Source organism: Papio anubis, chromosome 2 (genome assembly GCF_008728515.1).
Source record: "Papio anubis isolate 15944 chromosome 2, Panubis1.0, whole genome shotgun sequence".
NCBI classification, from domain to species: Eukaryota; Metazoa; Chordata; class Mammalia; order Primates; family Cercopithecidae; genus Papio; species Papio anubis.
The window spans coordinates 73,714,804-73,735,614 of record NC_044977.1 but is presented as its reverse complement, the minus strand read 5'-3'; the positions used below and the strand labels follow the sequence as shown (position 1 = coordinate 73,735,614).

At 41.6% G+C, this 20,811-nt stretch overlaps 1 long non-coding RNA gene across 1 annotated transcript; it reads right to left on the bottom strand.

Annotated features, from left to right (window-relative positions):
- Positions 1–1,011: 1,011 nt before the first annotated feature.
- Positions 1,012–11,348, bottom strand: LOC103881995. Its single transcript, XR_643641.3, has 5 exons — positions 11,332–11,348; positions 10,091–10,152; positions 9,305–9,454; positions 3,494–3,542; positions 1,012–1,619 (listed from the first exon to the last, which is right to left on the bottom strand). It is a non-coding gene; the product is annotated as an uncharacterized LOC103881995 (long non-coding RNA).
- Positions 11,349–20,811: the final 9,463 nt, after the last annotated feature.

Genomic DNA, 20,811 nt, shown 5'->3' with positions numbered 1-20,811 from the left:
ATTTCTGCAGCTGGCTTGAATTTATCCCCAGAAATGGGTTTTTCTTTTCCACTACATGGTCAGGCTGCAAATTTTCTGAACTTTTATGCTCAGCTTCCCTTTTAAATAGTAATGCTTTTAACAGCACCTAAGTCACATTTTGAATGCTTTGCTGCTTAGAAATTTCTTCCACCAGATAACCTAAATCATATCTCTGAAGTTCAAAGTTCCACAAATCTCTGGGGCAGGAGCAAAATCCCGCCAGGCTCTTTGCTAAAACATAACAAGAGTCATCTTTGCTCCAGTTCCCAACAAGTTTCTTATCTCCATCTGAGACCACCTCAGCCTGGACTTTATTGTTCATATCACTATCAGCATTTTTGTCAAAGCCATTCAACAAGTCTCTTGGAGGTTCCAAACTTTCCCACATTTTCCTGTCTTCTTCTGAGCCCTCCAAATTATTCCAACCTCTGTCTGTTACACAGTTCCAAAGTCACTTCCACATTTTTGGGTATCTTTTCAGGAACACCCCACTCTACTAGTACCAATTGACTGTATTAGTTCATTTTCATGCTGCTGGTAAGATATACCTGAGACTGGGAAGAAAAAGAGGTTTAATTGGACTTAGAGTTCCACATGGCTGGGGAAGGCTCAGAATTATGGGGGAAGGCCAAAGGCACTTCTTACATGACAGCAGCAAGAGAAAAGGAGGAGGAAGCAAAAGCAGAAACTCCTGATAAACCCATTAGATCTCATCAGATAGTGAGACTTATTCACTACATGAGAATAGCATGGGAAAGACTGGCCCTCATAATTCAATTACCTCCCTCTGGGTCTCTCCCACGACATGTGGGAGTTCTGGGAGACACATTCAAGTTGAAGGCCGGCGTGGTGGCTCATGCCTGTAATCCCAGCACTTTGGGAGGCTGAGGTAAGCAAATCACCTGAGGTCAAGAGTTCAAGACCAGCCTGGCCAACAGGGTGAAACCCTGCCTCTACTAAAAAAAAAAAAAAAAAAAAATTCAAGTTGAGATTTGAATGGAGACACAGCCAAACCATATCACCATTATTATCCCCATTTTATAGATAAACTGAAGCAGAGCAGTAAATTCACCCAGAATCACACAACTATGAGGTATCATAGCTTGGATTTAAACTCGGACAGGATGTGTTCACAACTTTCTCTTCAGGAGTCACTCTGAAGACCCATGATATAGTCATTTGTCATTCTTCAGAGGCAGGGATTGAATTCACTTGTTATGAAAGGGCTTTGTGTAAGAAGTAAGTCACTTAGCTAGTGACTGAGCCCAGCTCATTGAAGAACATCTGAATCTCAGAAAAGTTTTGCTGTTTTCTGATCAACCTAATGTGGAGCTTTTGCAAGAAATTATATGCCACAGTAGATGGCATATAATTTAGTTAGATGTAATAATTATGATGCTTTTGACAACAGGTAACAAAAATGCCAACTGACAATCATTTTAAAAGTAAAGACAATTAACTTTCTAATGCAACAAGAAGTCTGGAGAGAGGTGGTTTTAGGTTGGTGCAGCAGCTCAAAGATCCTCAGCATGTTGGTGTTGACTTCCCGCATGGTCCCAAGGTGGCTGTGGTAGTTCCAAGCATCACATCTTCATTCTCTGGTATCCAAGAAGAAAAGAAGGAGGGAAGGCAAAAAATATTTCCTCTTTCTAAGGAGGAAAAACACTTTGCGTAAGTTTCCCCTACCTCTTTTCTGTCACATTTCATTGCCCAGAACTGTGTTACATGTCAACCCCTAAGCTGAGGTTTCTCCACCTCAGCCTCATTGATGTTTTGGCCCAGGTAATTCTTTGTTGTGTGAGGCTATCCAGCAGCACCCCTGGCCTCCACTCATTAGATGCCAGGAACACAGTCCCAGTTAGGACAACCAAAAATGTCTCCAGATATTGTCAAATGTGTGTGTGTGTGTGTGTGTGTGTGTGTGTGTAAAATTGCCTGAAGTTGAGAACTATTGTCTTAGACCAATGAGTGGCAAAAGGAAATGGGAAAGTCATAACTGACTTAGACGAATCAGTTTATCCTCTGGGGCTGGGCACACTGATGTCTGAAGAGTCCTGTTTAAGGGAGGAGGGGTAATGGCTGTGGTTTTACAATCATTCCCACATTGCTTTGTGGTTTTGCTTTTTGTTTCTTTAAAATAGAGAAATAGCGTCTTGGCTATGTTGACAATTGTCTCTGTTGCCAATAGAGTCTTGTCTGTGTGGCCCAGGCTGGTCTTGAACTCCTGGGCTCAAGCGATCCTCCCACCTTGGCCTCCCAAAATATTGGGGTTCCTGGTGAGAGCCACTGTGCCTGGCCCCCATGTTGCTTTGTTGTTCAAACAAATGCTTTTATTGGAAATCCAAGGGGAGAGTTGAAAAGGAGGTGTTCTCTCTTCTCACATCCAAGAAACCATTCCTGTGGTATGTTGGGAGAATTAGGTCTTAGAAACAGGTGTCTCAAGATAACTAATTTTCAGCTTTGGTGGCCACAGGAAAGCAACAGGGAGTCAGGGCAGCCAATCCTGTTTTTATTTAGAAAATCTACACCAAGATGCCTTTCTTGGGGAATTTTTTTTTTCTCCACCTCTCCGTTTTTTTTTTTCAAAGACAAACTTGTATTTGTCCATGGATACTTGATAAATAAGGACTGCAAAAGGAAAATTTCTAAATGTGTTCCTCCATTACATGCCTTGGATATTTAATTTCAGTTATTAAGATTATGGTTGTAAAACTTTTCAAATTGGTTGTTTGAAAACTATTGGTAAACACCATGAAGTTGGCTGCCCAAGGTCATTTCAGTCTTATGATATTTATTTTCAAAATTTCAATCAGTCAAGTTGTGTACAAGGTGGGACTCAGAACTTTCAGCTAGAAAACAATACTTGGATTTAAAGGGTTACAAGGTGTGATTTTTCTGGCTTTCAAAGAGCTGTGTTTCAGATCATGGTTTTCATCAAAGTCATTTTCTACATTTTTGTAAACATGTTTAATAAGAAAAAATTTAAATAACCAAAACAAAATGAAAAATTGCACTAAATATGGAAACATTGGAATGAGTGCTATGTTGTAAAGGCTCTCCCTTATGAAAACACTATAAAGCTAGCACTGTATATCTTAGGGAAGGGGGACACTTTGTTATTGCTTTCTAAAAGAATTTTTTTAGTCTATCCTTTAGCAGTGAGATTGAAAGAATATTGAGAATTCCCTGATGGGAACCCAGCTTTCATTATTAAAAGGAAGACCCTGAGTAAATATGAAATTACTTACATTAGGGCTATAGACACCAATGATGGCCGAAAGCCTAATTACAATAAATGAAAATTGTTAGTTGAATTCCCCCCAAAACCCCAGAGGCATAAATACTTCAGGAATTGATTTTCTTTTACTCAGATACCTTATAATGATTCAGCAAAACAAAATTATAAATACTTCAGTTCTGAGTAACATTAAATTGGGAGCAGATTGGATCCTACTCCCCCAAGTCCACTTACCTCAGATAGGTCGGCAGTACCAGGATGTGCTTCAGTGGAAAAGTTTATCCTAAATTGATTGGAGCAGAAAAAACAAAATCCGATATACGTATTTTTAAACTCCCACCCCTCATCATGTCCTCAGTGCATTTTTTCCCCCTCATTGCAATTTTGTAAAGGTCTGATTCAAAATATTTAATTAGAAAATTAGCTTAATCAGATTTCAGGGAACTAAAAATAGAACAACCCTAAGGTGAGTGCATATATACATACACACACATATATATAGGTTCTGTTGTCAGATAGGAATTAAGAAAAAGATTACCAAAAACAAAACAATATGTATCTATTTTATGTACATATATACACACACATACATAGAGTCAATTATATTATTCATGGTTGCTATGTTCTTTAAAGTTGTAGCAAATATTGAATTAGTAAATAGCAAATCACTGACCCTAGGGGAATCTTAGGGTTAAGTTCCTGCAAACCTGTGGTCACAACATGATTATTCACTGATCAACACATAACCTTGTTTTATGTATGTTTTTGTTTAAAGACACCTTATTTAATACACAGTGCTGATCCATTTTTAACATGGAACTCACAAACACCATAACTCACATCTGCACAAAATTTTATCTAACACACATATTTTCTCCGCAAGGCACTTCACAGCCTTCTTTTACTTAGGAACGCAAGAGAACTATGGTTTGGGGCTGTTTTAAACAGCAAAATCACCAACCAAAAGCACACAAATGTGAAAAACCTGGCGCTAGCTAGACCTAGAAAAGGACCTCTGTTTATACTCTGAGGGCTGAAACAAGTATTTGACCTGGGAACATGCACGTTAGGTGACTCAAATCTCCCCGCTCTTTGCGCAGGTCTGAATAATCACAGAAGTGCTACAGTATTGAGGTGTAATATGTGAAACATACAACCCAAGTATGACATATTATTGTCAAAAACAACGAAGCCTGATCAAGCCTCCAGAGCCAACCAGGAGGAAGAGGTAACAAGTGAAACAGGTCTATGCTTTGGAAACAATCAGATAAATTCAGGAGGTAGGACATTGACTCTGTGTATGTGTGTGTGTGTGTGTGTGTGTGTGTGTGTGTGTGTCGACAAGTCAATTGCATGAAAAAAAGAAAGGGAAGGGGGAACTTTCATGAGATAGAAGAGAAATAATCAGCAAGTGCAATACGTGTACAATTAAATTGTAAAAAGACACTTTTGGGACAGTTGGGGACATTTGAATATAACTGGCTAGTTGGTATTAAATAATTAAAATAATTACCTGTGTTGTTAATTTCTTAAGTGTGAGAAGGGTACTGCGGTTTTATAGGAAAATGCTCTTATACTTCAGAGGTTTATACAGAAGTGTTAAAGGGTAAATTACATGTTGCCAGGGATTTTTTAAAAATATTATGGGACAGGAAAGAAAAAAAAAGGTAAAGATTAGGAAAAAACACTGCCAATTAGTTGCTTGACTAAAATTAGTAGCAAATTATTTATTTTTCTTTTTTCTTTCTTTCTTTCTTTCTTTTTTTTTTTTTCTTTTGAGACAGGGTCTGGCTCTGTCACCTAGACCGGGATGCATTAATGTGATCATAGCCCACGGCAGCCTCAAACTTCTGGGCTTAAGTAATCCTCCTGCCTCAGCCTCCTGAATAACTACAGCTATAGATGCACGCCACCATGCCTGGCAGATTTTTGGTTGAGATGAGGGGGTCTCAGTATGTTACCCAGGCTGGTATTGAACTCCTGACATTGAGTGAAGCTCCCATCTCAGGCTCCCAAAAGTGCTATGATTACAGGTGTGAGACTTTGCACCCAGCCAACAGTAAATTCTTTCGAAGTGGTTAGATGTCTGCTGCCTACAGTACTTTTGGAGTTATGGAGGGGTTTGGCTCAATTATTCAATGTAGTAGTTATTACTTAAAGAATGAACTTTTAGTTTCAGCGAGAAAGGAGGGAGAAACATAAGAAATGGTTGCTAAATAATAGCTTAGTCAGCAGAGGTCTGGAATCTCTGTGGTCTCTGAGATCTTTCATGTGATTCATTAGTTCCAAAACTCTTTTTATAAAAATACCAAGGAGCTAAAGCTGAGACCTGAAAGCTAAGAAGAAGTGTTCCAGGCAGAGGGAATGGTATGTGCAAAGGCTCTACAGAGCACTGTGCATATAGAAGTCTGACTCACAGTGGTTCTGTGTGATTGGAATGTACAGTTCACAGCATATACATAGCTGATGGAGTGGTTTGTGGGAGGATTCCTTTGCCTTATAGTTGTTCATTGGCATGAGATTGAAGCCTTGGCATTTAGTGCCACAATTCTTGCAATGAGGTGGGAATCTGTCAAAGCTTGGAAGGCCTACCTTAAAGGTATCCAGTTCTGAACATTTTCTCTCTTGTTTTCTGTATACCTAAGAATACTACTCTTAAAGATACCCAGGTTTGGCAAAGTAATTGTAATCATCCCAGTCAACCCTATAGGGCACTTGTGAGTTTACAAAGCTCTTCCTTAGGGGCATTTCTGCATTTGGATTTTGAGCCAATGGGGTAGACATAGCGGGTATTATAATCCCCAATTTACAGAGCGGGAAACTAAGTCTCTAAAACATCAAGTTTCTTGACTTGTGTTACCCAGTTAATGAGTAGCCAAGCCAGGACTTGAAGCTTGGTCTTTAGCCACCAAATAATTAAACTAATCAATTCATTAAAATGCTCATTGATTCCATATGATTCTGTCATAGGTGACGGCTGAGGTTGCAAGATCAATGAGACAAGTCCTTACTCTCACATACTTGCTCCCTGTGGTTCTCCACATGTTTAAGTACAGTGTCTAGCACACAGTAGAAATTACAGACTAGTAGAATCCTATGTTCTTCATTGTCCACTTCTAATTATTTGCCTTTATGAATGGTTAAGTTCTGCCAGATATATTTGATATTGCATATTAATAGTGAAACCACTGAGGTGATAAGAGAGAATTGCCTACTGGGCATTTCACCATATTCATTCTTAGAATTATACACTTTAATTATACACTTTAAGTAACATGCTTTGGACCTCCAGTTGTCCCTTTTTCTAACCAACATTTCATATAACTGCACATGGCATTTTTGAAAATTGCAAGTCTACATGCTGCCCCCTACCTCAGAGCTGTTCGTGGCTGCTTATTTTATTTTTATTTTATTATTTTGTGTGTGTCTGCAGAATTTTGCTTCATTTTTTCCTTCAACTTTTAAGTTCCAGGTACATGTGTGGGATGTACAGGTTTGTTACATAAGTAAACATGTGCCATGGTAGTTTCCTACACAGATCAACCCATTATCTAAATTTTTTTTTTTTTTTTATTATACTTTAAGTTCTAGGGTACATGTGAACAACATGCAGGTTTGTTACATATGTATACATGTGCCATGTTGGTGTGCTGCACCCATTAACTCATCATTTACATTAGGTATATCTCCTAATGCTATCCCTCCGCCCTCCCCCCTCCCCACAATAGGCCCTGGTGTGTGATGTTCCCCTTCCTGTGTCCAAGTGATCTCATTGTTCAATTCCCACCTATGAGTGAGAACATGCGGTGTTTGGTTTTCTGTTCTTGTGATAGTTTGCTGAGAATGATGGTTTCCAGCTGCATCCATGTCCCTACAAAGGACATGAACTCATCCTTTCTTATGGCTGCATAGTATTCCATGGTGTATATGTGCTACATTTTCCTAATCCAGTCTGTCACTGATGGACATTTGGGTTGATTCCTAGTCTTTGCTATTGTGAACAGTGCCACAATAAACATATGTGTGCATGTGTCTTTATAGCAGCATGATTTATAATCCTGTGGGTATATACCCAGCAATGGGATGGCTGGGTCAAATGGTATTTCTAGTTCTAGATCCTTGAGGAATCGCCACACTGTTTTCCACAATGGTTGAACTAGTTTACAATCCCACCAACAGTGTAAAAGTGTTCCTATTTCTCCACATCCTCTCCAGCACCTGTTGTTTCCTGACTTTTTAATGATTGCCATTCTAACTGGTGTGAGATGGTATCTCATTGCCATCACCTAAGTATTAAGCTCAACATCCATTAACTATTCTTCCTGATGCTCTCCCTTCCTCCACCCCCCTGATAGGCCCCAGTGTGTTGTTTCCCTCCCTGTCTCCATGTGTTCTCATCATTCAGCTCCCACTTATAAGTGAGAACATGTGGTGTTTGGTTTTCTGTTCCTATGTTGCTTTGCTGAAAATAATGACGTCCGGCTCCATCCATGTCCCTGCAAAGGACATGATTTCATTCTCTTTAATGGCTGCATAGTATTCTGTGGTGTATATTTACCACATTTTCTTTGTCCATTATGTTATTGATGAACATTTGTGTTAATTTCATGTCTTTGCTATTGTGAACAGTGCTGTAACAAACATATGCATGCATGTATCTTTATATTAGAATGATATATATCCCTTTGGGTATGATTGCTGGGTCAGATGGTATTTCTGTCTCTTGGTCTTTGAGGAATCGCCTGTCTTCCACAATGGTTGAACTAATGTACACTCCCATCAACAGTGCAAAAGCATTCCTTTTTCTCTGCAGCTTTGCCAGCATCTGTTGTTTCCTGACTTTTTAATAATTGCCATTCTGACTGTGTAAGATGGTATCTCATTGTGGTTTTGATTTGCATTTCTCTAATGATCAGTGATGCTGAGCTTTTTTTCATATGTTTGTTGGCTGCATGAATGTCTTCTGAGCAGTGTCTGTTCATGTCCTTTGCCACTTTTAATTTTTTTTTCTTCTTGTAAATTTGTTTAAGTTATTTGTAAACTCTGGATACTAGACCTTTGTCAGATGGATAGATTGCAAACATTTTCTCCCATTCTGTAGGCTGCCTGTTCACTCTGATGATAGTTTCTTTTGCTGAGCAGAAGCTCTTTAGTTTAATTAGATCCCATTTGTCAATATTTGCTTTTGTTCCTATTGCTTTTGGCATTTTTGTCTTGAAATCTTTGCCTGTGCCTATGTTCTGAATGGTATTGCCCAGATTTTCTTCTGGGTTTTTTATGGTTTTGACTTTTACATTTAAGTTCTTACTTTCTAAGACAGAAGTGGGAACATGGTAACTTATAGGCCAAATCTGGCCCTCAGGTTAAATCAGGCTCACAGACACAGTATTGGGGCCTTCCCTTTGCCGGTTATTCTCTGTGTTTTCAATTTGAATTAATCACCAGTGTCTCCCAAGAGGGAGAGTTGTACATAGGGATCTGGATCTTGGCCTCTCTTGAATGATGGAAAGATCTGGCAATACGAGTACTAACTCAAGTGCACTCCTGTTTGCCACAGTCCCCACTGTCTTTTGTCCCTGGGCCAGTGCATTAATTCACAGCACCTGCCCGGTCTGGGCCAGGTCTAAGGGACAAAAGACTGTTTCTTTAGTGCTACATCCATGGCCCTCCGTGATTTGGCCTCAACTTGCCTCTTTTGCTTCACCTCCATCCCATTTGGAACTTTATGCTCTGGTAATAAGGAGATGATTGTAGTTCTCAGAATAGAGTATGCCTTTGGTTCCTTTAAACGACCTGTACCTTTTTCTCAGTTCTACTGAACCGTATGTTCCTTCAAGACCCAGTTTAGATATCATCTTCTCCAAGAGGCCTTCCCTGACCCTTGAGGTTGGATAAGGATCTCTTTACGTTCCCCTAATTTCTTGTGCCCTCTCTAACTATGATACTGAGATGATCTGCTTATCCAGTAGTCCCCTCAGTGGGAACTTCTCTCACCTGCCTACATTCACTTTTGTAGCCCAGCACCTACCGCAGTGTCAGGCATACCTCGGGGCAGGTGTCATAAGAACTCAGACTCCAAATGCTTCCATTAGAGAAGGCCTGGGAATCCAGAGAGGGGAATTTTCTCAGAGACCAAATCCCTTTCTGTAGCCTTTTGCCTTCTTTTCTCCATGTGTCCATTCCAGGAGCCCCTGTCTATAAAAAAAAAAAAAAAAAAATTACTAATTTGGTTTTATTGAGCACTTTGGGCTTTAGATAGGAGATAGTTTAAATAACCAAGTCTTTCTGGCTTCTTGCCTTTGCACGCGTGGATGAGCCAGAAGTGAAAATGTAGGTGAGTCACTGAGTTGCCTCTTGGCCCCACTGCAGTGCAAGGCTTAGGAGACCACTCCTCAAGAATGGTGCTCCTGGCAATTTGGGAGAGGGAACTGATTCTGAGAAGCCAGCCTGAGGCTAGGATGGGTTAATTGCTATAATTACTCATTGCAGCTATTAATAATCACTAGTTATTTAAATATGAAGTAATTAATTCACCACTATTAAGTAGAGGTACTTAGTGAGGAATTAAATACTTTGCCTAAAGCTATCCTTAGAAGACAGGCAGGGAGGCCAGGTGGTATGGTGGCTTCTGCCTGTAACCTCAGCACTTTGGGAGGCCAAGACAGTAAGATTTCTTGAGGCCAGGAGTTCAAGACCAGCCCAGGCAATATAGTGAGACACTGCCTCTACCAAATAATAATAATAATAATAATAATGATAATAATAAGGACAGGGAACATGGTAGTCTCATTTAGAGGCTGCTCTATTCCAAACCAACTCCAGGAAACTCACCTCGGTGACAGGATCTTGTTGAGGATGTTATTCCTTACATTGCAGAATGTCTTCCTGCTCCTCTATATCAGGAAAAGCCATGTTGTTCCTGGTCAGTGTGAGTTAGATAGCCCGTCCTGATTCCCTTTCTGTGTTAACTGCTGGAAAGCTCAGAGTCAAATTTGTGACTTGCTTATTTAGGTTTGTAAGGTGTTCTCTTTTGGAATAAGACTCATTCTTAGTTTTCCACTTGTATTTTTCTTTCTTTTGGCCTACCTACTTAAAAAAAAAAGTCCCTACTCTGCCCTTACTAAAGAATGATACTTCGTGCATACAAAATCTTTAAAAATGTATATAACACAGAAAAGCAAACACAAAATGAGTAAAAATCACCTAGTCATACCCAGAGAGAACACTATCTATATTTTGGTATATTTTCTCCCTACCCCCACTCAACCCACAGGCTATACATATATTTTAGGTTAGTGCAAAGATAATTGTGGTTATTGCCATTACTTTTTTTTTTTTTTTTTTTTTTTGAGACGGAGTCTTGCTCTGTCACTCAGGCTTGGAGTGCAGTGGTGCCATCTTGGCCCACTGAAACCTCTGTCTCCCGGGTTCAAGTAACTCTCCTGCCTCAGCCCCCTAAGTAGCTGGAATTACAGTTGTGCACCACCACGCCTGGCTAATTTTTGTACTTTTAGTAGAGACGGGGTTTCACCATGTTGGCCAGGCTGGTCTCGAACCCCTGACCTCAAGTGATCCGCCTGCCTCGGCCTCCCAAAGTGCTGGGATTACAGGCGTGAGCCACCATGCCTTGCCTATGATTGCCATTACTTTTAGTGGCAAAAACCACAATTACCTTTGCACCAACCTAATACAAAATGAGATTATATCATATATAGTGTTTTATAACTGTCCTTTGTTTCACCCCACTTACTACATCATGCACATCTTTCTATGTGGTTAGGTGACTTCTGTCTTGTAGATGTTCCATAATTTATTCAATCAATATAAGATTGTTGAATGTTAGGCTGTTTCTAAATGTTCCCTTTTATAAAACAACCAAAAACATGTAATAAACACTCTTGTATCAAAATCTTCATGCATAGATTGATCTTTCGGTGAAAATTCTTAGAAGTTTTCATTGGCTTTTAACTTATGTTGCTTCATTTAATGTATCCCGTCAAGCACCCTTAAATACTTTCTGGAACAAGCTGAGATAGGACTAATCTCTTGCTCAGCATCCACCCATCAGTTACCTGGGACAAATTTTCTCGGAAGACTCAAGATACACAGAATGATAAGAGGTGATCTCTGTGTCCTCCCGGGGTTTAAATTCGACTTGGTGAAACCGATGACCTATAAAAACGTGCACTAAGTGACCAAATACAAGGTTAGAGAAAAGTTTATATATAAGGTGGCAACTGAAAGGTGCCAACGGCAACAATTCATAAGGGCAGGTTGGTACATTCAGCAAATATTTACTGTACCAAGTGTTTTGTGCACCCCATGCTGAGGATACAATGGAGATGAAGACAAAGTCTTTGTCCCCAAGGAGCTCAAGGTCTATAGGGGGTGAATGAGTGAAGGGGAGGGTCTCAGAGTACTTACACAGATTATTGCAAAACAACCTGGCAAGTGTTCTTAGAGACACACAGGATTTTCTGGAAGCTTGAAGGCTGGAAGAGGGGGCCAGAAAAGGCTTCCTGGAGTTGAGCCTAAAGAATGAAGAGAAAGCCAAACAAAAGAGCAAAAAGACCTTTTGCAGAAAGCAGTAGACAAACTTTTTGACTTTGCCCCACAGTGAGAAATTCATTCTAAATCTTGATCTAGTATAGGTACATTTTTGTACATAACAAAAGTTTCATGCATCAATTCTCTAATACACGCAAAATAATTTTACTTTCTATTTTAATTCATTAAACAAAAGTATGGTTGCAATCTACTAAATTGTTTTGATGACCCATTAATGAGTACTTATGTGCTGATTGAACATTATAAGCCTAAATTGAGGATGGGTTTAGTGCTTGACAAAGGAAACATTAAATCCAAGTAGTGGCTAAAAGTCTCTGGAGTAGAACAGCCAGGTCAGGAAAAGGTCCTTGAAAAGTCCCTCTTATTTGCAAAATGAAGCATAAATAGGCTCCAGTTGTCATAATAAAGAGAATGAAGAACACCTTTTTGTTCTTTTGAGTGGTTTACCAAAAGCTCCCTCACCCTTTGTTATGTAGAGCTGGTACCTGGGGAGAGTCAGTACCTCTGTTTGTGGAAATTGCCTCAAATCTCTTTCCCCCAACATTCCGAGTCTTTCAGAATGGCGAGACAGGGTGACGAAGTACCAAAGATAAAATTACCCTGAGGACAGCCTTACAGATGATTAGGTTCAACTCAAAGGGCTGAGAATTCACAGGGGTGGGCTGGTTTGGGCGCAGTGTGCGTATGATGGTCTGAACTTCCAGGTGCCAGCCCTGGTAGCACAGTGGATGTGCTTTGGTAAGAAATGGCTGAGTATGAGAGTGTAAACGGGGGAAAAAAGGCTGTAACGCTAAAGGCCAAAATGAGACTTCAATGAACTTCAGTTGGTACCCGGATCAGTGAGGACAACCCAGTAATCAACGCTCCAGCCACAAGCAGTGGGGCGGAGCCAGTCTTCAATAACTCCCTCGGGGTTAGCAGGAAGCAATGGTAGTAGTAACTGATCAGCGCAGAGTTTCTCTGGCCTGGGGAAGAGGTGTGGTAAAATCCTTACCAACTCAGACTCTAGGGTTCTTGGTCAGTTTTGTGTGTGGGGAGAGGTCTTAAAAGAATGATACAGAACATCCTGCCATTAAAGCACAGACTAGTTTAAAACGTGTAATCAGGTTTGAAGTCTGAGTTTGCAGAGCATGTATGTATGCCAGCACCATTGGAATTTAGCCTAGGTTCGTCTAACGGAGCCCATATTCTTAAGCATGCCACTGGTGGTTTCTCTAGTGTGGTTTCCTGACCAGAAGCATCAGCATCTCCCAGGAACTTGTTAGAAACGCACATTCTCAGACCTCCTTCAAGACCTGCTGAATCAGAAACTCTGAGAGTGGGGCCCTGCAAGCTGGTGTCACAAGCCCCCCAGATGAGGAAACCGAGGCTTGGAGAAGGTCCCACAGCTAACCAGCAATAACCTGGATTCAAATTCAGGCACCAGCTCCCGGGGCCCATGCTCTAAACCACTAGCACAGCTTTTCTCAGACTTTTGTGGACTAAGCCTCAGAGTCGGAAATGCAAATGATTCTTATTCTTATTCTTAATGTTTAGTTCTGGGGTACACGTGCAGGATGTGCAGCTTTGTTACATAGGCAAATGTGTGCCATGGTGGTTTGCTGCACCCATCAACCCATTACCTGGGTATTAAGCCTGGCATGCATTAGCTAGAAATGTAAATTATGTCATGGCCCAGTACACACAGGAAACAATATACATTTTTTTTTTCCTATTCTATTTTCTTCTATGCTCTTTTATTTCAGCTAAAAAAAAGTTTTTAGCTATGGCTCACCAAATTGGTTTCACATCCCACTAATTATTGGGTTATAACCCATAGTTTGAAAAACCCTGCATGAGAACATACTATTTTACACCAAGAAAGCCAACCAATGTGAAATAGCAAGAATGTCAGACATGGCAGATGTCATTTAAGTATGTTATTGTTGGGTACAGGTGACAAGTATTACAGTCAAACATTTGAGGGAGAGAGAAAGTGAGAGAGATTGAAATAGGGGAGGTAAGAGAACTGAGGCTTCCAGGGAGAGGCAGGATACAGAGTTATAAGCCTTGAGAATGAAATAGAATTCACAGGGAAAAAATCAGGGAAGGACACTCTAACAATCCCTAGGCCTTGAGGGATTAAAGTTTGTTACTAAATGTCAGTATTATCATCTGTAAAATGGGGTAATAATTGTCCCTATCTAAAGGGGTTATTGTGAGACTAGAAGAAAATAATGCATGTTGGCCGGACCCAGTGGCTCATGCCTGTAATCCCAGACTTTTGGGAGGCCAAGGCAAAAGGATCACTTGAGGCCACGAGTTTGAGATCAACCTGGCCAATATGGTGAAACTCCATCTCTACAAAAATACAAAAATTAGCCAGGCGTAATGGTACATGCCTGTAATTCCAGCTATTTGGGAGGCTGAAGAAGGAGAATTGCTTGAGCCTGGGAGGCGGAGGTTGCAGTGAGCTGAGATTATACCTCTGTACTCCAAGCTGGGAGACAGAGAAAGACTGCTCAGGAAAAGAAAAAGAAAAAAGAAAACAATAATGCACGTGCCATGCTTTGTACTTAGTCACTGTTCACTGGCAAAATGATGAGAACCACATAAGTAAGCATTTCTGGTAGTCACATTAAAAAAGAAAAAAAGAGGCTGGACGCAGTGGCTCACACCTGTAATCCCAGCACTTGGGAGGCCGAGGTGGGTGGATCATGAGGTCAGGAGATCGAGACCATCCAGGCTAACAAGGTGAAACCCCATCTCTACTAAAAACACAAACATTAGCCGGGTGTGGTGGCAAGCACCTGTGGTCCCAGCTACTTGGGAGGCTGAGGCAGGAGAATGGTGTGAACTGAGGAGGTGGAGCTTGCAGTGAGCCAAGATGGTGCCACTGCACTCCAGCCTGGGCGACAGAGTGAGACTCCGTCTCAAAAAAAAAAAAAAAAGAAAAAAGAAAAAAGTAAACAGGTGAAATTAATTTTAATAATATAGGCCAGGAGCGGTGGCTCATGTCTGTAATTCCAGCACCTTGGGAGGCCGAGGTGGGCGGATCATGAGGTCAGGAGATCGAGACCATCCTGGTTAACATGGTGAAACCCCGTCTCTACTAAAAATACAAAAATTAGCCAGGTGTGGTGGCGGGCACCTGTAGTCCCAGCTACTCGGGAAGCTGAGGCAGGAGAATGGCGTGAACCCAGGAGGTGGAGCTTGCAGTGAGCCAAGATCACACTACTGCACTCCAGCCTGGGTGACAGAGCAAGACTCTGTCTCAAATAATAATAATAATATATATTACCTAACCCAACATATTCAAAATATTATTTTGACATGGAATCCATATAAAAATTATTAAGATTTGCATATATCTTTTTCATAGTGTATCTTTGGAATCCAGTGTATATTTTACACTTATAACTTGTCTCGATTTTGATGATCCACATTTCGAGTGTTCACTTGCCACATGTGGCTCGTGGCTGCTGTGGTGGGCAAAGTGGGCCTAGCACAGAAGTGCTCTGTAAGTATTACTATTGTTATAATTATCATCATTGTTGTTATTCAGTGTTGAGCAATGGAGTCAAGGACTTTTTATGGGTGTGGGGTGGTGGTTGTGTGGAGTAGAGCAGAGGAACACCCTATTTTCCTGACTTCCAGAAGAATGTCAGCTTGCTGGGATTTCAGTGCAGCTGAGGCCTCAAGCCAGTTAAGCCTACGGGTCCCAGACCCACAGGCCACTTGGTGCCCTTTGTGCGATCCACAGACTGTTCGAGTATCCATGTTTATCATATGGTCATGTTTATACTTTTGTTTCTGGTATGAATTAATAATTTACTTACGATACTTAATAAAAACCAGACATCACCTCATCGGTGTTTAAACAAAAACAGTGCAATTTATCTTATTAATTCTGGTGAGGTCGTCTGTCTTCTGCTGTTGGATTTGGAGGGTGGTGTGGGCAGGCATCCTATGGGGTCTTAAGCCAAATGGTCCTTGGTCCGTGAAGTGTAGGCTTTTGGTTCATGTGAGTATCTAGTGGGTCACTATGGGAGGTAGGATGATAGAGTGGGGCTGTGGAACCAGGACCAGTGCTGGATTGAGGGAGCTAGAATGCTCACGCAGGCAGTTGACGTGCATACCCAAGGAAGCCAGTGCCAGCACGTAGCTCCAAGTGAGAGCTTGATAGGTGCTGCACACTTTATAAGCATGATCTCCTCTATTCCCTCCAACTCCACTCCAAGGTACCCATTCTACAGAGGAGAAAAACGCAGCTCAGAGAAGTTAGGCAACTTGCCTAGCTCCATGATGGTCAAACCTGGCCTCTCCACCAGCGTGTGTGACTCCACAGTCTCTGCTCTTAACCACTTTGCCACACCGGAACTTCCTCTCCAGACTTTCCTCACTGGAGCCATGCTCTCCCTGGCATGGTTTTTTTCCTGATTTGGAAGCTGACAACTAAGTCTGGTCAAACTCTTTCCTCGCTTGTGAAGGAAAAGTACTTTCCCAAGGAAATTGAACAGGTCCGCATGCAGCAGTGGATACAGGTTTCCCAGCTCTGAGAAAAGAGTGGGTGGGAGGCTGGGTTTCAGCTTTTCCTTATCCTGCCAGTGGCCGGTGGCATCCCTGTGTGAAGAAAGGAGTCGGCAAGTGCTATCATATTCCACTTTAAGGATGTGGATGCCACATCACCTGCTATGCTCCAGCCGCGTTCTTCTCCCTATAGTTTCTTGAGTTTGCCAAGCTCTTCCCTTCTCTGGGCCTTTGACCTAGCTCTCTTTTCCCAGGACTCAGCTGAAGCTGAGACTATCACCTTCTCAGAGTTGCCTTCCTGACACTACATGTAAGCAGCTCTCTATCACAACAATTTGTTTCCTTCTGGCCATCGATTATATACTTGTTCACTGGTTTACTCATCAACTGTCTGAATTCCCTGTAGAATGTTGAGTTCTACAAGGGCAGAGAACACATCTCTTTGATTTACTAATGAATTTCTCACACTTAACACACTGCCTGGCCCCAAATAGGATAGCAGTTAAATATTCCTTGCACAAATGAACAAATCAAGAGGGAGATTCCCCGAGATTCACGGCCACTGTGTGAACCTAGGCAAGTTCCTTCCTTCTCTGGGGCTCAGTTATTGCATCTGTAAAACGGCCTTGAGATGACCTCTAAGCTTCCTTCCAGCTCTGAAATTCCACAGCTCTCTGATCTGACATTGGAAACTGCTGAGCCCCACCCCATTCAGTTATTTTGCCTTTATCGCCCAAGTATTTCTTTAGGGAAGGGGGTGGGGATGTTCTAAAGTAGAACCTTATTTCCTTTTTGAGTATTTGGGCAATATTCCAATGCTTATAATTGCATTAGAAACCAGCAAAGTTAACCTAGTTATTGATTCTGGAGTTTTGAGTCTCTGTTGGCGAGACCAAACCCACAAGTTGGCAGCTTAGTATTCTTTTTCTTTTCTTTCTTCCTTTTTTCTTTTCTTTCTTTCTTTCTTTCTTTCTTTCTTTCTTTCTTTCTTTTTTTTTTTTTAATGGTAATGTTGTGAGATTACAGGATCTGTAATCTGGATCAACAACTCTTTCACATTATAATAAAGTTGTATTTTTAAATTTTGCTTTTGACTTTAATTGCAGCCAGGCATGAAATGAGAGAATGAGGGTGCCTTTCCAGATGAGTGCACATTCAAAATCATTCAAACTCCACTTGGAAGAGGAGAGGAAAATTAATAATGAGAACAAACAGGCCTTTGGAACCAGGCTCCCCCTCCTCCCTTCTTCTTAAAATGAAATCCTTCTCCTCACAGAGTAAATGGAAAAAACACCAGAGCAAACAAACTGGGGAGGTGCTAGCACAATTGGTTCTTTTCGTCTTGACAGACTTCAATCAAGTGAAGACCCACCAGAACTACGTACAGGACAAAACCAGATAATTCGACATTCATTCATTCATCCCACAAATGTTTACTGATCATTTATTCTGTGCCAGCTTTGAGCTGGGTGTGGGGATAAAACAGTGAATAAGACAGAAAAAATGCCTATCCTAATACAATAACACTATTCATGACAATAATAATAATTGTTATTCACACTTGCTATGTGCTTAGCACAGTGAAAGAGCTCTTAGTGAACTTTCTCCCTTAGTGCCCACAATATTTTTATGAAGTAGGCACCTTTATGAATCCTATTTAGTGATGAGGAAACTGAGGCACAGGGGAATGGAGTGATTGTTCAGGATCATGTGGCTGACCAGGGAAGCAGCAAATGTGGCTCTAGGGGCAGAGCTCTGCTGCCACGGAGTTGAGTCCAACAGAGCAGGTCGGTGAGCTCATAGGCAATTCTAAGATGGTTTGAGAAGTGATATAATGGGGACACAGAGAAAGGACAGGCTGGAGAGGCCGAGGAAGCATTTGTGAAAGATGTTCTGTCTACGCTGTGATCTGAAGAATGAGCAAGAATAGTTAGGCAAAGATTGTGGGGCATCTGGAAGGGCTAAAAACGTTTCAGATGGGAAAGAAATGAAGGAGCAGGCCAGAAGAGGAAGACAGATGAGTCTGGCAAACAGACAGGAGGCCAGATCATGAAGGGTCCAGGAAACCAGGCTGAGACCTTTGCAACCTGGTGGTGATGGGAAGGCCCTGAAATAGCACCATGTATTTGTCTGTTCTCATGCTGCTGATAAAGACATACCCAAGACTGGGCAATTTATAAAAGAAAGATGTTTAATGGACTTACAGTTCCATGTGGCTGGGGAGGCCTCACAATTATGGAGGAAGGCAAGGAGGAGCAAGTCACATCTTACACGGATGGCAGCAGGCAAAGAGAGAGAACTTGTGCCAAGGAACTCCTCTTTATAAAACTCTCAGATCTCATGAGACTTATTCACTATCATGAGAACAGCATGGGAAAGACTTGCCCCCATGATTCAATTACTTCCCACCAGGTCCCTCCCACGACATGTGGGAATTCAAGATGAGATTTGGGTGGGGACACAGCCAAACCATATCACACCATGAGCTTCATGTCTTGGAAGGGTTATGTCTAACAGCTGTATAGGCAGAATGGACTGGACGGTTGGAGGTAGAGAGATGAATGAGCTCCAGAGGTGATGGTGGTCCAACGCAAGGCTAGGGGCAGTGGTGAAGAAGAGTAGTGTATAGATCTGAGAGAATTTGGGATGTAAAAATGATAGGACTTTGTGACAATGCAAATGTCCACTGTTGAAATCAGGCAAGTGACTTAAATGAACAACTTTGGTTGTCTGTGGTACCTGATAACTCTCAGCTTCAGTGTGTACTGTATGGACAGGTCGACATATGGGAAAACTAGGCAACTGTCTACCCTGTGGGGTCATCTTCTCAAAAGGGCCTAACCAAATGTCCCTGTGAAGAACACACTGGCATTGATGTAACAAAGCAGCCTTTTAAGTGGTTTTTCTTTATACTGTTTTAGTCCCTCTTATGAATTCCTCTGCTAATTTATAACTAGGATTGAATGTTTTCCCTTGTAACCACTGCTTGAAAGTGATTTGGCTGGGTGTGGTGGCTCATACCTGTAATGACAGCACTTTGGGAGGCCAAGGCAGACAGATTGCTTGAGCTCAGGAGTTCAAGACCAGGCTGGGCAACATCGTGAAACCCCATCTCTACAAAAAAAGATACAAAAATTAGCTGGGCATGGTGATGGACACCTGTGGTCCAAGCTATTCTGGAGGCTGAGGCGGGAAGATCATCAGAGCCTGGGAGTTTGAGTCTTCAGTGAGCTGTGATTGCGCCACTGCCTTCCAATCTGGGCAACAGAGTGAGGTCCTGTCTCAAAAAAAAAAAAAAAAGAAGTTGATTTAATCAGGTATGTTTTACTTTTGCCTTGGTTATCAAGAAGTTTAGCATGAATTTTTATTCACACACCTGTATTGCTTTGGAGGGTATGTATCTATTAGCAATCTACAGTTTATTGAATGTAGTATCTGCCACTTAGGGTGTAGGACTTTGAAGAGATGGGAAATAGGACAGGGAAGTGTTGGTGGAGACTTGCAGGTTAGGAACACTTTGGAAGCAGGAGCTGTGTGATGCATAAGTAGGCTTGAAACAAACCTGACTGGGGCCATGGAAGGGCTGGCCAAGTCACCATAAAAGAGGACTAGAGTCATTGGTAGGAGAGAAAGTAGAAAGCCACTGGTCGGAGGAAAGTAGGCTAGAGTGTGGTCACTCAGCCTTGTTTTCTGCCATTGTGTTAACACAGGCCACAAAGCCACAGTTTTGAAAGACTTGAACAGCAAATTCAAGGTACCATGATTAGGTGAATGCCACATGGAGTGATGTTCAGGAGGCTTAGAAAGAGATTCCTGGTCTCCTTTGTGCAAGTATCCCTATTACATTTTGGCTGTTGGTGGCTCATTCATTGCACCAAGTTATTGTCACCCCAGAAAGTCTCTGCTAAAACATGAGTGCCCCTGAGTGGCGTCATGTAATGAGGAACAAATCATAGCAACTCAGACCTTTGAGCTGGAAGAGGCCTGTGGGATAATTGATGGCAACCGTCATATTACGGATGGGGAAACTAAGCCACAAGGAGGTTAACCAAATCAGACTAAAGTCTCAAAGCCAGTTAGTGGCAAAACTTGGATTAGAATGCAGATCTCTGGCCTCTAATAGAAGATATTTCCACATCACATGATTAGAGGCCAGTTCGTGTACTATTCCTTTCTAAAGTAACAGCTGAAAAAAGGGAATGAGATCCAGGGTGAGCAGGTTTTGATAGGAAGGGAGATGAGAATCAGTCAAGGAGACTAAAGTCCTTCCACTCCAGCCTTGGGAGTCTAGGAGAGGCCACTAAGCCTGGCCATTCATAGTTCTCCACACCCATGTTTATTGATATTGGCTCAAGCAAGCAGCGGGTTCTGGATCCAAGTGGATCCAATCAGAGTCCCTCCAAAATGGGATGTATGGAAGTCTCACTTCCTCTGTAAAGACTATTTGACCTATTTGACAGAGACTGCTTGTGTGT